Below are 5,700 nucleotides of genomic sequence, written 5' to 3'. Positions count from 1 at the left end.
AATAAATTCAACGGAACTTAAATAAGTAACATTCTCTTTATCACTCATCATAAGATTCTTTTAGAAAATTTTTTTTTTTTTCATAAGATTCTTTTCTAACTATTTATTATACTAATTTAATAATATATATTAAAGTATTTTTATTTTATTAACAAACTTTTTAGTCAAAAAATAATAATGATTTATAATTAATGAGATAAACTCTTTCTCCCACTGAGATTGGAGAAAATAAGTAAAAATTAGATGAGAAATAAATAGAAAAAAAGAGAGACTTCATGACAAATATTTTGTTGAAATTTATTGGAGTATTGCATAGGATGCATTTAGTCCAAAGTAGTCATTTTGTTAAGATAAGTCGCGATTGAGAGCATGATTTTTCCTCTCCTCTTTCGCATTCCGTAATTCGACTGGTAAAAACTTATGATTCAAATTTTTTGATGTGGCGACAACAAATTGAATACATCTTCAAATGCTTTGAAGTGAATCCATATTAATCTGGATGTTGATAGTGGAGTAGGACGTAAGAATCCAACGTTTGAGTTGTGGGAGCAACAAGATCAAATCCTTGTCACATGGCTGCAATCAATGCTGTTTGGAAAGCATCCACTCAATATGCATGGGACAAGATTCATGAATGTTTCACCAGAGGAGCTCAAGCACGACAACTTCCTACATAGTTGCCATCTGTTTCACTTAAGGATAAATCAATGCACGACTTTTCTTTTCTTCTCAAGGTTCAAGAGATGTAGATGGGTAGGCATCCCAATTTCTCCTCAAAGAACACAAAGAACAAGTTTTGCTTGAAGGTCTTCCTCGAAGTTACTTATATTTGTAATGGAAGGAAAGAAAAATCTAACAGCTCCCAATTGCAGAAGTTTGCAGAAGTTTAATAAATGGTATGATCGTTAACTCATGCATATGGAGCTAATTTATACTCAACACAAGTTTCAACCAACAAAATCGAAAAATTCTATGTGGCGAGGTGGTTTTGGTTGTGGAGGTGGCTACAATCCCAATGGTTGATGTGGTGGTGCTTGTGTTCATGAAATGACGTCGCTCTGCAAACTTTCAGTGCCAGGTTGTATGGACATCCATTCACTGCCATGGTAGGTATGATCAAAATTTTCAACCAAACCCTTATATGACAATGATCCCTTTACCCTACCTCCTCCTAACCGATCAAATTAAACAATTCTAATCTAAAAATATCCAATAACTTCTTCGTTCAGCCAACCCGTTCTTCTCATTTCATTTCTCCTTATCATTCTAATGTTCCTCTATCTCTTGTTCAACTACATGTGCCTTCTATCACTAAAAATCTCATAAGTGTAAGTAAATTTGCAAGAGATAATCAAGTTTGCTTTGAATTTCACTCACATCTTTTGTGTTGTTAAATTTCAGGTTTCCAATGAGATCTAGCAATTTTAATTCTGTTTTCCCTAGTTGTTCTAATTCTATTGCATTTATGGAAACCAAGTCCAACAATCTATGACATGCTAGACCTAATCATTCAAATTTAGATGTAATGAAAATTGTTTTACAGCAATGTAATATACCTCTTTTCAATAAAAATGTTGTTGATTTCTGTGCATCTTGTTGTGTTGGTAAGTCTTATAGACTTCCTTCTTCTCTCTGTCCAATGTTATTCTGCTCTTTTGGAGTTGATTTTTAGTGACCTTTGGGGTCCCTCTCATGTTGTTTCTACCAATGGCTACTTGTATTACATAACACTTGTTGATGCTTTCTCTAAATACACTTGGATTTATCTTAAAAGAGAAAATATGAAACCTTTAGTGTTTTTCAATAGCTCAAAGCTATGGTTGAACTTCAGTTTAATGCCAAAATTAAGAATCTTCAAACTAATTGGGGAGGAGAGTTCGGACCTCTTGCCCTCTTTCTAGCTAAACTTGGCATAAATCATAGGTTGATATGTCCACATACCTATCACCAAAATGGAGTGGTGGAGAGGAAGGATAGACATATAGTTGAGTTTGGTCTTACTCTACTGAAACATGCATCCTTACCCCTTAAATTTTGGGACTATGCTTTCACTACATATATGATTCTAATAAACAGGTTACCATCATCATCTCTTAATTTTGATGTGCCCATTTAAACACTCACTTGATTAGATTGTCTTAAAGACTTTTGGTTGTGCTTCTTTTTCTTAGACCTTATAACAAACATAAACTTGATTACAAGTCACAAGAGTGTCTTTTTCTAAGGTACTCTTCTTCACATAAAGACTACAAGTGCCTTTCTTCTTCAAGAAGATTGTTTATTTCCAAAGATGTGGTGTTTAATGAAATCAGATTCCTCTATACTAATTTGTTTGGATCTTCTTCAGTTTCCTCTGACACTCTTCCATCATCTGCTCACTATAGTCTCCAATCTATTCCTTTGGTTTCCTCTTCACCAACTCCCCCTCTCTGTTGCTAATTCTACTTCTGGTGAGCACTCTATTTCATCTAAGTCTGCAACTGATGCTAGTGCTATACCTATTGATCATTCTGTTGCTGTTGAGAATCATAATTCTGATAGCAGGTTACCTTCTAATAGTGGAACCACTAGTTGTAATGGTGATCCTAGTGTTGACACTATTGGACATTCAACTGATATTTCAGTCCCTAATGTCTCTAACACTGCCTCTGTTGATCACTCAGAATCTAATACCCTTGTCCATCCTTCTTTGCCTACAACCAGTACTAACACTCATCCTATGTAGACTAGATCAAAGTCTGGCATAGTTCAACATAGAATTAACCTAACTCTTCTTCTAACTCATTGTGAACCAAATGTGAAGCATGCCATTTTTTATCCAAATTGGCTCCAAGCTATGCAACAAGAGTACTCAACCCTCGTTAATAATAATACATGGGATTCAGTCCCTCTTCCTTCTGACTGAAAAGCTATTGGTTGTAAATGGGTTTTCAGGATAAAGAAAAAGTCAAATGGTTCTCTTAACAGATATAAATCTAGACTAGTGGCTAGAGGTTTTCATCAAGTTGAAGGTTTTGATTTTAATCAAACATTTTCTCCCGTGATCAAATCTGTCACTATTAGACTCATCATCACTTTAGAATTGACTCATCATTGGGATCTTTTTCAATTAGATGTAAACAATGCTTTTCTCAATGGTACTCTTGAAGAATCTGTTTATATGACAACCTCCTTCCTGGTTTTGAACACTCAGATCATTCCCTAGTTTGTAAACTCAAGAAGGCTCTTTATGGGATTAAACAAGCCCCTAGATACTGGTTTGACAAACTGCATTTGGTTTCACGGTAAGCAAGTGTATACCTCTTTATTTATCTACAAAACTCAAATGATTTACCTTTTGGTTCATGTAAATGATATAATAATCACCGGCAACTTTTGGTTTATCAGACTAAATTCAAGCTTTACTCTTAAGCAGCTTGGAAAACTAGACTATTTCTTGGGAATTGAGGTTAAGTCTATGCCAGATAACTCTTGTTCTCACTCAGAGTACATATATTCGAGATCTTCTTCATAAAACCAAGATGATAGAGGCTCAGCCTATCTCCTCACCTATGGCAACTACTTGCAAGTTGTCTAAATCTGGCACTGATCTGTTTGCTGATCCCCCACTTTTTGCATATTTGTTGTGGAAACCTTACATGACAATGCTATTACTAGACCATAGATAAGTTTTTCTGTTTACAAAGTATGTCTAACCCATTGGATTCTCACTGGACAACAATCAAAAGAATTCTAAGGTACCTACAAAGGTCTCTTTCTCATGGCCTTCGACTGAAACCAGCTATTTCTTCTCAGCCTCTTCCCCTCAGAGGTGATGCTGATGGGCATTTGAAGTGGATGATAGGAGCTGCAGTTTACTTAGGAGTCAATCTTATTTCCTTGTGGTCAAGGAAACAACAAATGGTAGCCAGGTCAAGTAATGAAGCTGAATATCGAAGCTTAGCACAAGTAACAACATAGATTTTATGGATTCAGACCCTTTTGTCTGAATTAGGTGTTCCCTTCAAAACACTAATGGTATTTTGTGACAACCAGTGTTGTAGCACTGGCTTACAATCTTGTACTTCATACAAGGGACAAAACACCCGAAGATTGATGTATTTTCTGTCCGAGAAAGAGTTCTAACTATACGGTTGACTGTGCATCATATCCCAATTTCTCAAGGGCAAACTCAATGTGCTTGATCCTTCCTCTAAGGATTAACCACCTTGAGTTTGGAGGGGGTATTGGAGTATTGTAAGTTATTATACTGCAATCCTCTGATTGGTTTATAACTTGAACTAGCTAGGTTAGCTTAGTGAGCTAAAAGTGTTGGTTAAGAGTGAGTTACTCAGTCAGTTAGAGTTAGTTAGTTGTTCTGACTGACTAGTCTATAAAATACAAAATTGTATTGGGTTAATGAAACTAATTCCTCTCCCCTTTCTTTTCTCTATTATATCTTCTATTAAAATCTACTATGCATCTTTAACAGCATAAATCACCATATTATTCTATAGTTTATGTATTGTGAGCGTTTGTATGAGTTGATTAAATATTCTCTAAAGAAGAAGGTAAGGGTGATCTTTGGGGATAAAATGGTTATCCATAAGGTCTATTAGTAAAATTGATTAAGTTAATAAAAATGGCGTATACTTTCATTTTAAATGCTTATTTGTTTTAAAGAATTGGTTGTATTATACTGTTTGTATACTTTTTTGAGCCCAAAACATACTAATCTGAACACATATTTAGTCTTATTCTGCATGTTAATCTATATGTCTTAATTGGTTTAATATTCTTAATCTTAAACCAAATTTTGTTTTCTTAATTATAGGTCGTGGCACGCCGTAAATTATCCATAACACACAAAGTAACCGTGCAATTAGCAAAGACATTTAATATGCCATAAAAAAAGTTCACTAGTTACGACTGCCAACAGTCAACTTGACAACTTTATTTAGTTGTGACAAGCAACTATGGTTGGTTTTATGACTTCATCAAGACAATAATTGAAGAAATTTTACAAATAAACATAAATTTGAGATAACAATAATTGTTCAATTAATCTTTCTGATTTTATATTCAAATACAAACATAAAGTTAATACATATGCATTCTTCAACATATATACCACATTATATTTATAAAAAATGTCTTGTTTATTTCTTATAAATATAGTAGCTTGATTACAAATTCACATTAGAATGCCAACAGTGCATTATGTTAACAAGGAAATGATACGAAGTTGTGTTACATCTAGTTGTCTACTAATTGTAGTGAACCTTTTGGCACTATATTTGTAATTTATGTCAAACTTATTGCTATTTTACTTAATCTTTTGTTTTTTAAAATTAAAATAATAAACTGTATGAAAATTTTACGCGCATTTTTGTGTGGCAGAGTTATTATTTGATTAAATCAAAGTATTTTACAAATTTAACAACTGTTGATAACCATAAATACAATTTTATTTTTTCTTTTTATAAATCTTTTCAATTTGTTGAAGTTAAATGACATGGTGGAAGTGCATAATACAATCTAATAAAGGGAATCTGTCAACCTAGCCACTGTGTGTTCATCTCGATCTCTATAAAATTCTTATCCCCAAAATACAAGATACTTGAGCCAAAGGGACACTTGGATTCATCAACTACGGTCAAATTAATGCAATTTTTTGCCGTACAGTTTAATGGCAACTTAGTTGATTACTAATCCCAGGAG

The sequence above is a fragment of the Glycine max genome, chromosome 20, assembly GCF_000004515.6.
Source record: "Glycine max cultivar Williams 82 chromosome 20, Glycine_max_v4.0, whole genome shotgun sequence".
Taxonomy (NCBI): Eukaryota; Viridiplantae; Streptophyta; class Magnoliopsida; order Fabales; family Fabaceae; genus Glycine; species Glycine max.
The sequence above is the reverse complement of the archived record's forward strand: the minus strand, read 5'-3'. Positions refer to the sequence as shown.